The 21,533-nt window shown below is 46.0% G+C and overlaps 1 pseudogene; it reads right to left on the bottom strand.

Moving 5' to 3' along the window:
- Window positions 1-2,533: 2,533 nt before the first annotated feature.
- LOC119452475 (uncharacterized) lies at window positions 2,534-21,252 on the bottom strand (annotated as a pseudogene).
- Window positions 21,253-21,533: the final 281 nt, after the last annotated feature.

Raw genomic sequence — 21,533 nt, 5'->3', positions numbered from 1 at the left:
CCGCCTTTTTCACGGTGCGGCGGTGCATGCACCCTGCCCTAGCGGATTAGTCGCGAAACGTTTTGGAAGGGACGCGCACCGCCGTGCGGCCCTGTCTCGAGGGAAGATCCCCGGAAAAAAAATGAAGGACGCTTACCCCCGTGTTCAGAAATGCAACTTCGCTTCAAGTCCGTGCTTGACTTGAATTAAGTGACGCCTATTGTGAACACGCCGAAGCAAACGCAAAGAACGTCCAGGGCATGTTCACAATAGGCGTCACTTAATTCAAGTCAAGCACGGACTTGAAGTGAAGTTGCATTTCTGAATACGGGGGTTAAGCTTCGCCCTTAAGATTGGAACGCGATAGCGTTATCGGGTCCCGTTCGAGCCCCGTTATCGGGCTTGGTCTTCGTAAGCTGGCTTTCCCACGTTCTGTGTGTGTTTTTTTCTGACGGATTTCACTGTGGGAAAGCCCGCTTACGAAGACCAAGCTTACACGGATCCCCTTAAAGTCGGCTTCACTTTTATACAGAAATGCATTGCTGGGAAGACGTTTTCCCATGGGCAATTTAAGTCGTGTTGTATTAAAATGTGAAGGCCCTAGCATCTTTTTTATTGTTTTATTATTTTTTTACTATTGCCTCGATGCGCGCGCGTGTCCAAAAAGCAATAGGCAGGCGAAGTCCCAATTTGACCTGCCGTAGAGAGCCTACATGCAAGCGCTGGTTTAAAAACAGCGCTTGCATGTAGGCTCCCTAACCTGCCGAGGATGCGAGCGCCATCTGGACATCATTTTAGCAAATAAACTACCCGAGCGCGCAGCTGTAGGTCTAGTAGAAATGCTGGAAAAGGGGTTTGTGTTTGAGTTTCCTCGTAACAAAATTATGATTTCATGCACATTAAAATTAGTCCGATGCCACCATGCCTGTCGGTTGTGGTTAAGTCGTACTTCACTGTTTTTTGACGGATTTCACTGTGAGAAAATCAATTTTTGTTCACCAAAACGTCGCACCTTGTGGAAGGCTTGCGCGGTTGGAATGGTTCGGGATGATTTTCTCCTCCAAGGACGCCGACATCGCTAGCCGACACCTACGTCGGACTTTCTGCGACACGGTGCCCTTAACGCTATCGCGTTAAAGAAATAAAGCGCTCGGACGCGCGCTACTGCAAATATTCGTGCCGTGTACCGCGTTGAAAGTGCACTGGTACCTTGACGCCGGTGAGGTGCCGGAAACGTGCGCAGCGTAACTGCAACTCTAATTTGAAACACAAAGCGGCCAGTGTGTCGCCTGGGCTGCACCCTGAGTGACGCAGTTGACGCCTTTCATTGATGGCTAGCAAATTTAACGAAGAACTCCTGCGCTACACTTGGGCGACTCTTAAAAACATCACGTTGCTGGCGAAGTCGTGTTGCAGCGTGGGCCCTCACTTGCTGGTGGCGGCAGCGCGCGCCTGAGTTCACGTATTCGTTTTAGGCGCTGTAACACTGCTCGATACGAGACCTACAAGACGCTCACGCCAATGATTGGTTTACTTCCAACGACCAAGAGGGCCAGAAGAACACTCGCGGCGACTCCACCTGCGAGGTCGCCTTGCTTCCTGGCGCGCTTGTGTGGCTCTTTGTCCCGTTCACCACCCCTGGCCTCTCATCGAAGCTACTCCCGAAATATGAAGGCCCTTACCGCGTCGTCGAACGCGCATCTCCCGTGAATTTTGTTATCGAGCCAGTTCAACCGTCTTCAGACCAGCGCCGTCGTGGACGAGACATTGTCCACGTCGACCGCCTCAAGCCATACTACGATCCTGTCATCCTGACAAGCTGTTAGGTCGCCGGACGGCCCCCTTATCACTCCCGGGGTAATTGTAGCGAAGAGAGACGCTAGTGGGTCCAGCGCTTTTGCTCGCAACGGCGCTCGTGCTTGAAACCCGTCTCGTTTGACTGTCGACGCTGCGCTGCTCCGATCTCTAATAAACCCTTTACAACAACAACAACAACAACAACAACAACAATAATAATAATAATAATAATAATAATAATAATAATAATAATAATAATAATAATAATAATAATAATAATAGCAATAATAATAGTTGCTTTATTTTTCATCATGAAGATGATGGAGGCTGGGAGAAAAGGCTGAGAACGAGCTTGACTAGCTCCGGCCTCCTGAAAATACACTTTGGTGATTGGACAGCATAAGTGCACATAATCAAGATCAAAAGGTGACGTGTACAGCAAATAAGACAAACAGCATTATGACGGGAAAAATTATATATCTATACATATTACACACATAGAAACAGCATTATCCACAACAATGCAAAGCATTTTCATCGGAAAGAAACAGTCAAAAGAACACACTGAAACTTTCATTATGGCAAAAACAAAACCCTCATAACTACAGAATGCAGTCAACTTTCACGCTTAAAACAGTAGCATGTTTCACATTTCTGACGAAACTGAGCAATTTTGCTTAAATTGCATAAGATACCTTTTAGCAGTGCTGCAAAAGATTTTAAAAGAAAGTGCATGGGATTTAAAACTCAAATACACTTAAACTTTCAGAACTTTTTTTCACAAAGGTTTCTTGTTGAGGAGCTGCCTCTTTGCATGTGCCTCAGTTAAATTATTCGAAACATGTGCCATGAAAGGCCTCATGAATTTTCGTAGAAGTAAATCCAGGAGAGCCACTTTGTGCGACACACTGTCATTCATGCTGCAATCAAACAGAGGATCCTTCATGAGGGCAGGAAGCACTGCGCTAGAAAACTTCTTCAACGGTTGCGGCCCTTTCACAAGGACAGCAGCTGCTCTAGAGGCGGTACTTTCAAGTAGGCTCAAAAACCCGACAAATGCTAAAGTCGGATAAGAAAGCCCTCCCCTATCAACTCCTGCAATCAGAGAAACTGTGGTAGAGCTCGATTTTGGTGACTGAAGTTTTAACAAACAGCCTTCACAGTTCACGTTATCTTGCACAGCTCTTACAAGGAAGCCAGCAATCAGTGCCAGCCTGCTCGTTCGCAAACTTTGTTGGGGTGGACCTGGGAGGACGAAGAAATGTTAGAGAACAATGGCGCAATTAGCACGAATGATTCAGTAGCAACATCTAAAATTGTAATACAAAACAGTCTGCCTTCACTGTAGAAATAACATAATCTACCCCTGTAATTCCCAACGTATCATATATGCTACGCTGAGTTTGATGCCTGGAAATGCTGATTGAAGTGGGGGAAAACAAATACAAAGCCCATAGTTGAGTTTTTAATACGCTGCAGTAAGTTTCAGCAGTGGACAGTGTAATAAATCATTTGCTAATTGATTAATTCGTACAGTAATTAAGTTGTAACCGAAAAAAACGTGTCTTGTCTTTTTTTCAACTAATGTATTCTCCATGGAAATGGAGAATAAATGTCAACAATTTGTTCCGATTTCCCTTGATGAGGAACTGTGTTTGGGCATTACAGGCTAAGCAAAGTGAACTAACCTGAGCAATTTATAAATATGTCGAAAAGCAGCAGCCATTGAGTTCACTAAGCAATCATAACGACAAGGGACTTATGACTGCCATTCAAAATTTCTCACTTTGATGCAGCTGCATGTCAGCTTTGCACACAAGTACTAAATCTTTAGGATACATTTTTCTCTTTACCTTCTTCACATGCATATTTTCATTAAAAACTTGCGTGAGTAATAGACGTTGATAACTAATCAAATGAAGAAAAAACACTTGGGTAGCGCTCCAGTGCAGCCAGGTGAGGAAGCAAAAGCTTCTTGATGTCTTTCTCAGGTGTTGCCACTGGCGCAGGTTGAGGGGCAAGTTTTGTTGCCTCCCCAACGGAGCCAATCACATTGCCCACATTGCCACTTGGGGATGAATGGATGATGCCTGTAACTAAAATCTTCTGAAGCGACGACAGTACCGCAAAGGCATCAGTTTGGTCATTTGACCCAAAAACAAGGATTCCACATCATCGCTTGAGAACTTTCCTGTTAAAACGAAATGGCATCCAAGGGCAAGGAGATGCCTGGGGCATAGAACAGTTTACATTGTCGTGATCCTTAGCGCCTCATAAGTTTCCTCGGACAAGAACTCCAGCTTGTATGCTGCATCCTTTTTCCATTTCTCAAAATAGGCAAAGCACTCATTTTCGAGCCAAGTGAGCCTGCAGGAATAAATGATGTATAATGTGATCAGTTAGAAAGTGTTGCTTAGCATATACATAAGCGGCAATACAATGTACAGAACCATGCATTTAAAGTAAAATGCAGCCACGCATGCTTTTACATTAATGCAAGATAAATGGCAATTATAAGCATTATCAGCTGGCATGCTTTTCAGCTGGCATCTGGACCATAGAGGTGCGTCCTCAAGGACTCCTTCCTCAACAAGAATAACGTTGTACTTTTGACATTGTGGAGAGTGAACCACTTATATACACGCTCCATAAATTCAATGGTGGGAAGACACCGGTCGAATCCACGAGCATCAAGTTGCCATCCATGTGTTTCCAGGAACCTGAGGACTGATGTGACCTATAATGAAATTATACTCCGGTTGATTAAGACCGAGTTGACCATTGTGAAATTGTAGGCGTGAGAAATGTGTATAATTTCTGCTAATAAACGATTACGCGTGCTTTACCTGAGGAGAAAAGATGGCAACAGCCCTGGCAACAGACGTCTTCTCAAAATTACTTGGCCAAAGGTGCTTTTTTGTCAAGCACTTGACGAGCTTGAATGCACCTTGCTTATCTTGTATTTCATGACGCTTCCTGTGACAAAATGCAAAGTTAAACTATAAATTTCTAAGGCAAGAAAAAGCTACATTTTTACCTCAGGTAGTCTGGAACGATCTGCACTCCATTATTCTTGAAAATTCTTCTCGTGTCGAGGAACTGATTTCTGATATTTTTCATGACATGGCAATAATCAAATGATAGGAAGAGTGGCCTATCTGGATTAAGAGGGTGGCTGGAACGAATCAGTCAGTACTGTTAGCACAGTGAGTGTAACTGTTAACAGTATACATTTGCTTTAAGCACATTTTGTAGTTATGATAGGAGATTTATTCATAATAAATGGCTTTGCATCCTTTACTAAAAAAAGTTGTCGCAGTTTCACCTGAAAGGCGAAGCATCAATTGTGATAGCAAATTTTTGGAGAGCTATACGGAGTAATGATATTAGCTTTATCAGCTGTATAAACTTGGACATGCAGCAGCACCGGCAACACGCAGAACTGTTGTCGACGCCGTCGGCGTTTTGCCCGCATTCGCTCAAAATGCGTGCGGAGCGAATGCGTTGCCGGAGCCTCTGATATAAATAGGCACTTGGTGCCGCAGCTAAACGTCGCCTCCCTTCCCTCCCCCACGCCCTCTCGCGCGTCGGAAGAAGGCGCGTTTGCTCTACATATATGGTGATTGTAAAGGAGGAAAGAGACGCCTACTTCTGCAGCCCTTAAGCGAGCACGGCGCAGAACGCGCGTTTGTTCTCCGCCGTGCGTTCACTCCCCGTGAAAGCGCGCGCCCCTCGCGCCCTTTCACTCGCACATACAGCGTTCGGCGCCAACCTTTCCATTGGCGCTGAGCCGTGCTCCCTCAAGGGCTGCAGAAGATAGCGCCAACCTTTCCCTTTCCCTCAAGAACCACTTACCACCAACCTTTCCCTTTCCCTCAAGAACCACTTATATCGCGGCGACGATTTCGATAGCGCCAACCTTTCCCTTTCCCTCAAGAACCACTTATCATCATCATCATCTCCATTGACGTCATACGGACCCTCACGGCGACGGCGACGCCGACGGCAGAAATCTGCTTTTGAGTGTCCATATAATTGCTATCGCAATAAAATCTGACTTAGATTTAGCAACTAGGTACGACTTAGCAACTAGGTACTCACGCGACAACAGGGCGTATAAGGCCTCCAGACAAACTGGCAAAAACTTGCAGTTAGTGCTATGGTTATCAGCAACTAAACTCATCACCTGAAAGCCAGCTTCTTCAACTGATGTCATCACTTTGAGAGCAAGGAGCTCAAGCTGCTTTCCTGTCAAACCTTTCGTGAAGTAATACCCCACAGGGAGCCTGGATTTTTTTTGTAAAAGCGCTGTCAGGTGAAAGACATGATATTCCTCTGAGGGATTAAAAACAATCTGCACAGGTCCATGTGACACTCACGGGCACTAGCCAAATATACAATATACCTGTAGTGGGGAGACAGTCCTACAAAGACGAAACAGAGCAGGTGAGTCGCCAGTTCCTCTTCTAAGCCAAAGTCCACTTCAGCACCCCCAAGGTCCATCAATCCATGCACAGCATCCGACTGCTTTTGGTAGACCGCAGCTTGCTTCAGGGACATCTCATCCATTACTAGAGACCCACAGCGTGCCTGCAAGAATTACAAGAACATGGCTCCAATATTTTTACCTCAAGGCAAAAAATTATTTACCTCCTTGGAGTGCAGTTTCACCTCGGCATGAAGGTGCTGCTCGATGAGAGAGGACACTACCTCTCCTGTACATGGACCAATGTAACGCTTAAGAGTAGAGCGACTTGGTAGAGTCAAGACAGCAGTCTCGCGAAGAAGGCGGTACCCAGCTGGTGTCTTTGCATGCCAAAGAACACATTTGCGTATGGTCTCCTCAGGCCATCGTCCTTTTTTTCTACTCAGGAAAGCAAGCTGGTCTTGAAGGAAGAGTGCTTTTTCATCGTTCTCCTCCACCTTTCCCTGCACATATGACATATTTATGCATTGGGAATTTTTCTAAAAGAATGTTGAAACAGAGATTAGTTCGCACCTGGAGGATTGTGACGTTCGTTTCCTTCGACAAAATTCCGCCTTTTTAGCCTGCTGTCTCAGAGTAGACAGCTCTCCTTGTAACTTTTCCTGCTTCTTCCGGAGCCTTTGACATTTCCGGGTGAGGTTTTTCACTTGCCTCAGAAGATTCGTCATTCGTGAAAAAGACATCCTCGTCCTGAACTCCACATGGCCTGGTTGCCTTTGATGAAGTTGTGATGCTTTGGGTAGACTTAATACACTGGGTCCTCTCACATGTGTCAGGCAAGCAACAAGCAGACTCAGGTGAAGGCAGAAATGGAAACACAGAGGGAGATTCACTAACAGGCACTCCCATTGGTGGTGCCTGCGAATGACCCTCCTTGTGTGCTTTTGTTGCTGCCTTTGCCTGAATCTCGTCCATTGTTGGTGCCTGTGAATGACTTTGTGAAAGCGGCAACAGTGGTTCTGTCATCATTTCAGCAACTTGATGAGCGATATTGCTGCCAGACACGCCCATATCTGTCTGTTGGTCAGCTGTTTCAGATGGAGGGCAATTGGGGTTTGAAGTGTCTGGCTTGGAACGTCAAGAACCTCATTTGTAATCATGTTCATCGGTTTATGAGTTAGGCAACAAAGCATATATTATACACAGAATTCAGGTGTGCCTCTGATTGAGAAGGTTGATGCAAAACACTTGCCTATTTCTCTTGGCATCTATATGAGGCTTGCTTCCCAACAGCCCCGGAACAGCACTCCTCTTCACAGCTTCTCGCTTCTTTTTGGGTGGTTCCTGCAGTTAGACTGCGTAGATCGGGAATATTGAAGGTATTTATTTATTTATTTATTTATTTATTTATTCAACATACTCTCAATGCCTGATGGCGTTACAGAGAGGAGTGGTGAATCATTATATAAAGTTAGATACAGCAGTCTGAAAGGATGAATGAACCGGATTGCTGGCGACCGAGGCGGGAAGGTGGTTCCATTCGGATGCTGTCTTGGGCAGGAATGAATTGAAGAAAAGGTTCGTGCGGCATGTTGGTACTTGTACCTTGACGTTGTGGTCGATTCGCGATGAAATATAAGGGGATGATATAAAAAGGTCATTTTTTATTTCTAGGTTAGTATAGTACATTTTATGAAAGAGTAATAACCGCGCGAGTTTCCTTCTTGATAGGTCTGGCAGATGAAGGCTAGTTTTGATTGCGCGAATAATTGCATACAATGAAACGTGCAGAGCGGTTCTGAATAGCTTCAAGTAAGTATGCTAGCTGTGTTGTAGAGGGATCCCTAATTGATGAAGCATACTCTAGTTTAGATCTTACTAGCGTTTTATACAATGGAAGTTTAACGGAAGAGAGGCGCGCGAGAAAAATTGCGACGTAAAAAACCTAGTGCTCGATTGGCGGAGTTTGTCACGTATTCAATGTGAGTTTGCCACGACAGGTTGTTAGTAATGTGAACACGTAAATATTTATAGGAAGTGACAGAGGACAGAATAGTGTTGTTAATTTTGTATGAGGATGTAGAAACAGCACTACCACAAGAAAATTTCATCATTTTACATTTTTTTACGTTTAATTTCATTAACCACTGGTTGCACCACGAAGAAATGGTGTTAAGGTCTGATTGAAGTAAAAATGAATCATCTGGGTTAGTTATTTCACGATAAATAACACAGTCATCAGCATAAAGACGAATGTTAGACGTCAATTTCTCCGGCAGATCGTTAATGTAAATAAGAAATAAAAGAAGCCCAAGGACTGAGCCTTGGGGCACACCAGAAGTTACAAAACGGGTATAGCATCTGCTTTTTAACTTCGCATCTTCAGAGCTTCCCTGTAGTCTTCTAGCTTGAAATGCAAGCTGCAGACCTTGCTGCGGTCGCTCGGCACCCATGGCTGTTTCCCTGGGCCTGCAAATGTATCCGCGTGTATAATTTCGCACCACAAATTTCTGGTGGTAGGCAATGTAAGCATAAATTTGCTATTTATGTGGAGCCCACTACGCGACAGATAAGGAAAGCTTGTAGGCTCACTAGTGTGACCACTATCCCAATTTAGTGGCGGATAGATGCGTTCACGGCAGCTGCACTTGTGCCTGTTGCCCTTAACGAGAACAACCTCGGTGTTTTCTTAAGGTCGTGGTTTTGCCATGGCACAGCGTTTGCGCAAAACAGAGCGCTATGTACTAAAAGAAGCTTCTCATAAAAAAGAAAAGCGTACATCGCGTTAGTATGGATCGGTGGCAAGCGGGTGCTGAATCCCTGCCACGGCGTGGTCAGGCTAGAGCACAACAAAAGGCAACTGCAGTTGTTCGGTTCTGTATATGATGTACACCAGTCGCAATCGTGTTTCTAGCCGCCAGCAAACATGCTGCCGCAACACAGTAATCTAGCTTTCTATGGTAGACAACGTTACGTGAAAAAGGTTTTAAGTAGCAACTGACCAGCCAGTAAGCCGATTTTCACGGAGTACGGAATTCAGCTTTTTCGATAGCTTACCTTCTTCGTGTCGAGATATCTTCTTCAACCACTCGTGTCGAATTTCGGTAATGGCAAACTCGTGGAACGATATTCTTGACCGCCGCCCGCTCGACTTGCAGAAAGGGACGCAACTGCAGTACACCATTTCCGGGAAACGGTGTTACTGCTACCGTAACCTAATGCTGTTGGTGACTGTGCAGTCGCTAATTGACACGCGATTAACATGATCAACGCCAAATGTCACAAAGACAAACGCCTACCACACGAAGCACACCACACTGAGCACATGTGGCCACAGCGTGCGATGCGATAGGGGTAAGTTGTGGCGCCACGGCATGCAGTGGCAGTTCGGCGAAAAAAAAAAAGAAAAAAAAAACTAGACAAGCGAAAGCAAATCTGGCGTCAAGGGGAGTGTTGGCATGAGCAGGTCGGAAGTTTATAGAGGAGGTTGTGGGCGGCGAAGGCACGCAACGCATGCTGGTCTCGCCCGCGGGGCGAAGGAAACCGGCGAAGAGCAGACGCTCAGCTTATTCTTGACCGCGCCGGACCTTCTGAGACCTTCGGGTGACATTGTAAGCTGCACCAACCATTCGGATCTGTCAAACAGTCACAGTTATGATTCAGACGAATTCAATAGCCACTTATCGCCGTCCGCATTCGACCCGCCACCACGAGAGCCAGCGCCCATGCGCAACATATCGCGCTGCAACATGAAGACCAAGGGTAGCCCTGACCACTTATTGTTATACGTGCTGCTTGCTATGTTACGTGTTTTACAACTTCTCAGGGAAGTGCTTCGCATGCTCAATGTGGAGCACGACTTTCCGAGTTTGTATCCCGCAAGAACGCCGCTGACAGTCCAAAGCACCGACCGGTGCATTTGTTTACATCGGCAGGTACAGCAACCACCCGTAGTTCGCTGGAGATAGCCGCTCATTGGTGACATCAATTAATTTCAGAACATATCAAAACACGCCGATTTTGTGCCTGTAAGCACCGTTACATCACTCTGGGTCACTCTGATATGAGTGACCACACACCTTTGAAAACAGCGAGCGGGAGACCGTAGTATAGGGGAGCGTTGTTGTGCAACCTGCTTATCATTCTTCGTATTCTCGCCATGCGCACAATTAGTGTTCCGTAAAGTATACATAGAATAGGACATTGCGCGTATGATCGTTCATTTAGAGAACGCATAGTTTTCTCGAGGAAACGCCGATGCCGTCAAGTATGACATCGTTGGCAGCTGAACGAGACGGTTGTTTATGCGTGCTCTATCGAAGGGGTCTCCGCTTGCTCCCCATTTGGGATACGAGACAGACAGTCCACCTCGTAAGGTAAATAATGAGTCAGCATAACAATGGGTAAAAATACACCCATAGATGTCCGTAGTCACATTTCATTTAGGGAAACGCCGGCCAGTGCGACTGGCTGCATTCGAGAACGGCGACGTATACAGGGATGTTGATCGTCGTGTCGTCGCTTCTAGCTTTTTGCGTGTGCACTGTACGAAATGAGGAATAGTTTATTTCAAATCCGTATGGTCAAAAACTGAACTGCAGCTTTCTTCATCCTAATGGCTTAATTAGCTTCATATCAGTCGCTCAGGTCCGCCAGCAGCAGACACACGAAGTCGGCCACTGTGATAGGCTTTACGTCGGCTGAACGCGATCGGCATTGGCTAAACTGTGTTTGCGGATGGCGAGGGCTGAAATTCTTGCAGCTAACAAAGCAACACCGCTTCCCACCCCCCCATTACTTGCCCGTCTACAGGGAACGCAACTTCTCGCGACAGCAACATCTCACACCAAGCACTTGCTCACGATCGTCGAATCCTGCACGCTCTCGTCCACGGTGGCGCTCTCGTCGCTGTCACCTGCATGATCCCGGCATGCTCTGCGTGGTACACTCCTAACGTCATACACAATGTGGCCTGTAACTGAGGAGGAGGTGAGGTAGTGTGTTCGAGGCAATTAATTAAATTCGATTGTAAAAAAAAATCTGCGCAACTCCTAAGCCTGCTTTTTTTAGGACATGGCGGAATTGTTCAGAGGAATATACCCAGCGAATTTCACCGACATCCGTTGACATCTAAAGATAGCCGGAGTGGCCCTTTAAAGCAGGCGCCGATGATCCGAGCCTGCGCCAGTATGGTGGCGCCATCTAGTTAAGGCGCCTGCAAACGCATCGTGCGCAGGCGCAGACGATGAGATGCCATTTAAACAGACGCGCAAAAAAAAAAAAACGCGATGCCCAGTCTCCGACGGTATGGTAACGCCATCTAGTTAAGGTGCCTACAAAGACGGCGCGCCCGACATGTAAGTTGCAGTTGTAAGGCTAGATCGGGCTCAGCAGACTGCTGTGCAGAGAGCATTACAAGCCGCCGCTCGCCGTCTACGCCGGACGGACAGTTCAGATCGTTCTCGTCAAAACGAGGCGAATAGACTGCCGCGAAGACCCTGTTGTGCGCGGTGCCCAAATTGGAGCTACTCTTGAGCCACTCCACGAGCTTACGCTGTGACTGTGAAGCGTGTGCCACGCAGGCCGGTGACTTCTTCTACTTGTCTTGACACTTACTGTCTGGTTCATTCATATCAGTGTGTTCTGAACTACAGGTGGCTACATACTACTACTACTACTACAGAGGAGGGAACGACCCACACCCTAAGGAGCTTCGCCCATAAAATGCCACGCTAGGAGATCGGGTGTCTGATTGTCGTCTCCCGCGAGAGCCCTGAGACTTTAGCGGTCTACGTGGTCGCTCGTCGCCACAAACTAGAGCATTAAAAGTATTCTAGATCACGTATCTTACCAGCTAAAGGGTAAATGAGCCAGATAACTCCTAGAAACCGTGGTCCTCCAGTACTGCCCTGTGGGCTTTGTCGAGAGTCGAACAGCTGGGCGAAAGGCTGTGACTGCAAGTGGGGACGAATCAGTGTGGCGCCGCAAAATTTTGATAACTTGAAGATAGCTGTGCTTGGCCTCGGTAACCCTGAGATTTTGTTTGTATTATTAGGCAGCATGATGAGCAACATGAAAGGAGAAAAGCTATCGTAAACATTTTAAGCTATTTGGATATTCTTAAGTTTCAGATATGAGATTTCATGGTAAATATGCAATTGAGATTCGCTTCTAAATCTTACAGAAAACACGAACAGTAGTTTGTATAAAAATTGTGAAATTATGCTATGATGATGTTCAGTGTGTACAAAGCCATGAAAGCTATTGGCAATAGATGAGATACAGGAGGTAATTTTCATAATAATGCAGTGATAACATGTGGTCGTTTAACTACAAATATCTGCTTTCTGGAAACCTTTATTCGCGATATGTAGAAAACTAATCTACGCTTAAATATAAAAGCTGAATAGAGGAACACGATTTCGCACACAGGTAACAAATATAAGGTATGTCCCAAAAGTGATGGCAGTGAGTCCGTTAAACAAATTTACTGATCAGATCGCTACAACACAATAAAGGTTTTCAAAATAGGCTCCTTCTCCGTCGATACGTTGCTTCCGGCGAGATTTCCAAGCATCGAAGGTGTCATGGTAGGCCTCCTCCGGAATGTCCTTTAGATCCTTGGTGCGAGCCCCTGACTTTGTCAGCTGTCTCGAAATGATGTCATTTCATACCAGTCTGCAAGTGCGGAAACAAAAAGAAGTCGGGGGGAGGATAGTAGGGCGGCTGGGGAATCTGCCCCTTTGAAGCTGGTCACGAGGAAGGCTGTGTGGGCTGGCGTGTTGCCATGTCGAAGTTCCTAATCGCCCGCGATGTCAGACGGGCAGCGATCATCCCTTTGTTTGAGTCTCTTGAGTTTACGTAGAATTTGTCGTTGATGATTGTACCATATGGACGAGCATCATGGTGTCAAGGAACAAAGTGAGCATGGTCTATACCTTTGACTTACTCATTCTGGGCTTCTTGGGGCGAGGGGATGCTAAAGGGTGACACTGGGCACTTCGCCTTATGGTTTCTGGGTCGTATGCAAGCACCCAACACTTGTTGCCTGTGATACCATTGTATAAACACAATATACAAACACAAATAAACACCCACCGTGGTTGCTTAGTGGCTATGGTGTTGGGCTGCTAAGCACGAGGTCGCGGGATGGAATCTTGGCCACGGCGGCCGCATCTCGATGGGGGCGAAATGCGAAAACACCCGTGTACTTATATTTCGGTGCACGTTAAAGTACCGCAGGTGGTTCAAATTTCCGGAGTCCCCCACTACGGCGTGCCTCATAATCATATCGTGGTTTTGGCACGTAAAACCCCATAATTTTTTTAAACACAACTAAACACGAAACAGAATTCCTAAATACAATTGACACAATTCCCAAACTTCCTGATACGTTTAAAATTGGCGCGAATTTGGGTCGTCCGTTAACACCTTGAGCACAATCTTCGCACACTTATGACATCTGCAAATTCATTTTAAAATCGCGTGAACGGTACTATTTGGAACGTTTAATGTCTGTCCCACTAAACGGACACCCAAACGAAGGTCAGAGTTGAAAAGATCTCTCACACGCGCCGGTGATTCCCGTCCAGCGCAGACTTCATTGCTCACCTGCTGATGACCTTCTAAAAGGCCTTGTGCCTCCGGTAGACTTTACGTTCCGACAAACAATCATAACCAAAGGAAGTATTTATCATTGGAACATTTCCACTGCGGACTTGCCGAGTTTCACTCAAAACTTCACGGCAACCCCTGGTTCCAACGAGCGCTGTATTACGGCTTGCACGGGAAATGAAAACGAGTTTCACGGAAAACCCTGTCCTGCTCTCCAGTTGGTCGCTGATGACTGAGCGATAGCGCGTGCGTAAGATAGCGGCTCCCTCTAACAATCCCAACCCGTCCTAGCGCGCTGCGATGTATAGTCGCTTCACAATGTAATCACTGACATTACTTTTCGGGCAAACCCTGTACGCAGCTCGTTGGAACACTCATGTATAGCAAAGGTGCAAGCATATTTGACAAGGACGACACTACTAAAGGCGATACAAGAAATTACCCCAGTGTGTGGTAATGCATGATAACTTGATGAACATGCTTGACTAGGGAGCCTACATGCAACGCCGGCGTTGCATGTAGGCTCCCTATGCTTGACTTGATTTAAATGACGCCCATCGCGAACGCGCCGAAGGAAACGCAATGAGCGTCTTGGACACATTCACGCCAGACGTCATATAAATAATTGGCTTCGAGTAAAGATGCATTTCTGCCCACGGGGGTTAATCGCCACCAAGGGAAAAACGAGCAAAAAGACCCCATACTGTCAATGGAGCCAAGCCTGCAGCGGACATTCTGCTCTAAGGTATCAGGTAGGACCGTTATAGTTGTTCACGCTATCAGTGAAGTAGATATATAAAAAAGTTTCTTTGGCGCTGTGGGTACCATTGCAATCGAGTATTTCCTTTAGAATGTTTTTACAGGACGCATATGTTTTAGTCAGGTAGTTCTAATATTGCAAGCTGCTTCACTTAAGCCTGAAGACAGGAGCATACTTCCGTACGCATGCTAATACCCATAGGAAGTTGACCAAGAACCTTGCATTCATTTCAAGCGAAGCTTTATAGGCTCACAAGTGTCGGCGATGGCGTTTGTGGTGGTGTTACTACGCTGAAAAGTGGGCCGATCCTGGCGATAGTGCAGAAAGGGTCCAAGCTCAATGACACATATATACCCCTGTCGTGTGTGCCGATCCTGATGATAGTGCAGAAAGCGTCCAAACTGAATAGCCATACCAGGGACAAGAAAGAAAGAAAGAAAGGAAGGAAGACAGAAACAGAAAAAAAGAAAGAACTCACGTGCGGCGCACACCCGCATTGGATATGCTACACGCGTAATCACGGATAACGTGACACGCGCGTGACCAATCAGGTTCGTTTGGTGTGTCGCGAAGAGGGACGCCGTGCCGTTAACACGGCGTTGCATGTAGACTGCCTACTCAATATTTACTCTATTAATGTACATATATAACAACCGACAAGCATTGTTACGGTGTCATTTTTTACAAAATAATCAGTCGATTGCTTTTATTTTACTTCTGTTATTGAAGTCCATGCTTTGTTACTTGATTAAAGGTTTTGAGGCCTCAATGACTTGTGATCAGCAGTAGCCCACTGGTATCGATTGCAGTCTGGGCCGTTTCTCGATTCAAATTGTACGGCGCTAATATTTGCGAACGGGGGTGTGGTCGTTTCCTATGAGCAGCATCACGCAGGTTCGTTTTAATTAGATGGGAATGATAACTCAGCCAGTTTATGCGTCCAACATTTGATAGCGGCCACCGAGCAAACGTGTTTAAAGACCGTGAACTTTATCAGCTGTGCGTTTCACTGGCATAACGGCTGCATGCACGGCTTCCACCGTTAGTGGTCTGCCGCGTCTGGCCGCGTAATGACGTGTTGCTTAGAAAAAATGTCACAGTTTCGCCCTAAGGGCGAAGCAATGAATGCGATAGCAACACAGCAATGTCATACGAAGTAAGGTGAGCGGCTTTGGTAGCAACAACACGCAGAACTGTTGTCGACGCCATCGGCGTTTTGCCCGCGTTAGCTCAAAATGCGTGCGGCGTTGGTGACTGTTGCTGGAGCCTCTCATATAAATAGGCACTTGGTGCCGCAGCTAAACGTCGCGTCCCTTCCTTCCCCCTCCCCCACGGCCTCTCGCGCGTCTGAAGAAGGCGCGTTTGCTCTACATATATGGTGATTGTAAAGGAGGAAAGAGACGCCTACTTCTGCAGCCCTTAAGGAAGCACGGCGCAGAACGCGCGTTTGTTCTCCGCCGTGCGTTCACTCCCCGTGAAAGAGCGCGTCCCTCGCGCCCTTTCACTCGCACATACAGCGTTCGGCGGCGCGCGGCCACGATTTCATCTCCATTGACGTCATACGGAACCTCACGGCGACGCCGACGGCGACGGCGACGCCGACGGCAGAAATCTGCTTTTGAGTGTCCATATAATTGCTATCGCAATAAAAGTTGTCGCAGTTTCACCTGAAAGGCGAAGCATCAATTGCGATAGCAAATTTGTAGAGAGCTATACGGAGTAATGATATTAGCTTTATCAGCTGTATAAACTTGCACATGCAGCAGCACCGGCAACACGCAGAACTGTTGTCGACGCCGTCGGCGTTTTGCCCGCGTTCGCTCAAAATGCGTGCGGCGTTGGTGACAGTTGCCGGAGCCTCTGATATAAATAGGCACTTGGTGCCGCAGCTAAACGTCGCCTCCCTTCCCTCCCTCCCCTCCCCCTCCCCCACGCCCTCTCGCGCGTCGGAAGAAGGCGCGTTTGCTCTACATATATGGTGATTGTAAAGGAGGAAAGAGACGCCTACTTCTGCAGCCCTTAAGCGAGCACGGCGCAGAACGCACGTTTATTCTCCGCCGTGCGTTCACTCCCCGTGAAAGCGCGCGTCCCTCGCGCCCTTTCACTCGCACATACAGCGTTCGGCGCGCGGCGACGATTTCATCTCCATTGACGTCATACGGAACCTCACGGCGACGGCGACGCCGACGGCAGGAATCTGCTTTTGAGTGTCCATATAATTGCTATCGCAATAAAAGAAGTGCTAGCTAGCGCGAAAATTCATCCCCGGAACCGAGCACAGCCTGCTTGAAGACTACGCACGAAAGCGGATTAACCTTGCAGCTCCTGGGCGTGTGCGCCGGTGAGTAAAATAGCAGTGCGTCGCATTTTCAACTTTGAATTTCTTTGCACGCGAGGCGGATAAAACAGATTCCGGTAGTCATTTCTTAAAAAGTAGAAAATAGTAATAATTATAAAATGTTTGCCCTTCCAAAGCAATTCAAACAAGGCTTTTGCTAGTTTGCCAACTTGATAAAATTACTAACATGAGTACAGCATAAATAATAAAATTCTAGCTGTTTCTGCATAAATGATACACCGCGATAAACCCACTGCACAATAGTGACAAAGGTGGTTGCGGTTATACAGTAAGATTAATTGCATTTGAGACAGAATGAAATGAATGTGCTTATTACTAGTATCTGACAGAAACAATTGTCATTTAATCGAGGCTTGACTAAGCACAGCCGACACAAGGACATCACTGAAAGAAATGCACACTCAAAACAGTGTTGTGCGTATGTGTGCATTTTTTGTGTCATTGAGCGTTTCATGCACAGTTCTTTGCCATACATGAATCACAAAATGACCCACACTTCTACCATACCCAATTGAGGCTCTCTTTTCTCTCAACTCCAGCCTCCGAGACGCTGCTCATATTTGAACTCATCCCGTTAGACTCTATTGTCTCTGTACATACAAGTCAATAGTGTACGTGTCACCACTGGAAGTAACATCAAGGACCAGAATCCTCACAGCGCATGTTTCTGAACACTTCAACTAGAACCGTGATTTGTTCATTTATGAGACGAACTTTTGTTTCACCCTTTTTTGCTTGCATGTGTGTCATGGCTTCGTCATTTCTATTTTCAGGAAGACGGACAAGAGAGGGATTATTGGTCTGCAAGCTGCCCATGCTAAACCACAAGAAGCTCGACTGTCACCATAATGATAACAGGCCCGGTTGAACTACGTGCCTCACCATGAAATGTTTGCAAGTTTACCACATAGAGAGGTGTGAGCCCTATTAAGAAAGCAGCAGTCCACAGTTCTGTATCGTACCGAGCGGGAATGATAAATTTGACATACAAGCTTAGTTGATTTTAAGGGCGTTTTATGACAATCGGAGGAGTAACATATACAGTGCCAACTTGCTTATTTTCCAGTCATTAAAGCCAAGGCAACCACAACAGAAACAATGTAGCAAGCTCCTATACTAGCTAATGTGCAAACTCTGTCATCTGTTCTTTGCAAATCAGTTTGACTTGCATTAGTACCGCGCAGTATCACATGCTCCCTCACAACGATAATTTGTTACATGAAAATGCAAAGAATTTTAAAACGAACAAAAGCGCTCAATGGCAATTTTAATGCGATTTTAAGTAAATGATACTTCACGTTGACTGAAACTCTGGCAGTCACTCCTCATTTTATTATTTTGTTTTTTATTTAAAGTATTCTTAGGCCACATGACATCAAAGAGGGGAGTGGTTACGAAGTAGTAGAATAAAACGAACAACAGTTCTTGTAACATAATGATTCTCCTGATCACAAAATGCTAGAGATCAACGAGGGATGAAAGATTGAAAGAAAGACTTCGTGTTACATGAATCAATTCCTACCTTACTGCGATGATCGATGCAGTTTGAAATGTATAATGAGGCCGCAGTGCGAAGTCGTCATGAAGTGTGGTGCGATGGAAAATGTTATGAAATAGCAAAAGACGTGCGACTTTGCGGTAATTAGCTAGTGCAATAAGTGCTAGGTTAGTTAACATTGAGGTTATAATTAGAAAGAATGGAACGAGTAGAATCATTTTGCACTAGTTCAAGTGGAGTAATAAGATTAATGCGACTGGGATCCCGTATTGCAGATGCATATTGAAGTTTCGAGCGAATTAGAGTTTTGCAAAGCTGTAGTTCTAAAGTAGACGGTGCTTTGGAAAAGTTGAGCCGTATAAGTACCCGAGCGTGTGATTAGCATGGTTAATGATGTATTCTATATTAATGGTTCAATTTAAGTTATTTCTAGTGTGTACACCGAGATATTTATATGACATGACAAAATCTAAGGGTACGTTGTTAACATGGCAAGTTCTAGGATTAGATTTAGATCTGTATACGCGAATTATTTTACATTTGTTTACTACAAGATGCTCATGTACAGTTTGCATGAAATCAATGGTGCTAGCCCTGCACCATAAGAGATAGCTAGAAATTTAGGCAAGCTCACGCAACCGGCCAGCCTATTTCACACTTCACAAACTTGAGAAATCACAAAAACAAATTTTCTTTCTCTTCAAACAGCACATGACAAACCCGAGCACAGTGTGCTCTCAAAAAGATTTTGAAATGTACTCGCATAACAAGTTCGGCTTAACATTCAGCGAATCAACAGTGGACGAGGAAGGGAAACCTCAGCGTGGGAACTTGTCTTCTTCTCGGCCCTCACAAATATGTTTGTTTGGTGAAATGTTGGCTCCAAGCTGAGGCTTCCCTTGGTCACCTCTGTTAGTCAACTGAAGTGTTCATCTCCTTGCAACCACTTTGTCTTGTTTGAATGCATATACCGAGATTCTTTTTCAACATGAAACAGAAAATGGCATTTTCCGAGGATCTGTGAGCATTATTTGGGCTTGCTTACCCTATTAAAAATTTGCCCGATGCTGGGCATGATGGAATCCATCATCCAGCATGACGGTGGATTATGGTACTGGGCATGCTGGGCAGTGGGCATGCTGGGTGATGGGTAGAAAGCTGGGTGATGGGTGGAATGCTGGGTGATGGGTGGAATGCTGGGTGATGGGTAGAATGCCGGGCGATTGGTGGAATTCCAGGCGATGGGTGGAATGCTGAGTATAACAGTGGGCACATCAGGTCAAATGCAAGTTGTGTAATGAATCGAAGGAGCAGCCACTGCACTTAGTAAGCTCATGATGGGCTATCTTCATGCGTGCTTGAGTCTTGCAAAGTGTGCAGTCTGTATCTACATGTGGCCAAGTATGCCGCTACATTTTCATGCCATAAGGAATCAATGTATAGCACCATAATATGTTCCATATCTTCACAGTTTATTGAAAAAGTGCAATAGGTTAAGGCGATTCACGTCTTCCATACTCGCTTGCCCTCGCGTCCGCTTCTGTGAAGAAACTCCAAAGGGGCTTCCTTACAGAAGCAAGGCGGTGCTCTGGAGGTGGTGCTGGTGGCCCCATCGGATGTTCCCCGATGTACTTCTCCAGGCAGTCTAAAAGAAGAGTGCAATAAATATAGAAAAAATTGTTTTTGAAACCATTTGTAGTAATAAGTGAATGTAGGAAATCTGCTGCAAAAGATTCAACAAGTTTCAAATAATACAATGCAGCATATATTACACACAAATATGCTACCCAGCGCGCATGGCAGAGCAGATTTATTTGCAGTCAGAATGCATGCACATGCATCACACTGTTTTGCTTAGTCGCATGGGATTTCAGTAGGTGTTTGCCAAAGCCACGCCTCTTCTCATCAGGAGTTTGGCTTTACTGCAAAGTTTAGTCAAACGGCAGCTGCATTCGAAGCACCGTCAGGCGGACTTATTGCTTCCGATTTCGCATAATTTGTCTGCTCTTCAAGCACCCAAATTTCTGTCACATTTCGAGAGCCACGACTTGGCTAGACTGTCTCTAACGCAAGGCTGGCTGAACAGGCGTGTTGGTAAAGTTTCAACTTAGGTTAGCAACGCGACGATCTACGTCGAAGCGAGAGAAGGGATGGGAAAGAGCGCTGACTTACAACAATTTTATTGCGCACATAACCAAGGTTTAAATACCACGCTAAGGCACAAAAGAAAAAAAACAGAAAGGTAGCACGTATTCAGGACTCGGCTTCCAACATACGATATGCAAATCATGTGGTTAAATATTGCACTTCTTTATCGCACAGTGACAATGAAGGGGCACTGACACAGCGCTTCCCAGATTTGAGAATTTCGAGTACTTCAATAATTTTTCTAGTATGCTTGTTTTTGTTGCGACTGATAATTTGTGCGCTATCAAGTAAGGGTTTGCAACGATGGTCTCTGCAATGAATACCGAGATGACCAGAAACGGAGTTGAAAAGATGATTATTATGCTCATTTAATCGTTCATTGAGACAGCGTCCCGTCAGACCAATGTACTCGCGGCCGCAGGAAAGAGGAATGTTGTAAACAACACCTACAGCGCACATGACAAGCGGTTATTATGGTTGGTTCCGCAGCAAGCCGTTGACTTCAAGGACTACCACCTGAGCACGAACCTGTACCCCACCGTGTCAGAAGGATGAGTCCATCAGTTCCTTCTTCCTCAGCCGCACCGACCGAGGTCGTGCTTAACCAGCCGCGAATCCACAAATCCTTCCATTGGGAAACTTTCGAGGATGTTGAATACTGGCTCGATCATTTCGAGCTCGTCGCCGAATACAACGGCAGGACTCCGGAGCGCAAGCTACGCAACGCCTACTTTGCCCTCGAGGACTATGCGCGGACATGGTTTGAGAACCGTGAAGCGGCTCTATCGACTTGGAACGAATTCCGACGGCAGCCAAGCAACACGTATGCAAGCCTCTATCGCAAGGAGCGAGTTGAATCTGCAATTCAGGCGAGAGTACAGCGGCCGAACGAAAGCGTCGCTATGTTTGTCGAAGATATGTGCCGACTCTTCCGACGCGCGGATCCGTCCAT

The sequence above is a fragment of the Dermacentor silvarum genome, chromosome 5 (assembly GCF_013339745.2).
Source record: "Dermacentor silvarum isolate Dsil-2018 chromosome 5, BIME_Dsil_1.4, whole genome shotgun sequence".
Taxonomy (NCBI): Eukaryota; Metazoa; Arthropoda; class Arachnida; order Ixodida; family Ixodidae; genus Dermacentor; species Dermacentor silvarum.
This window is presented reverse-complemented; position numbering and strand designations above follow the sequence as displayed.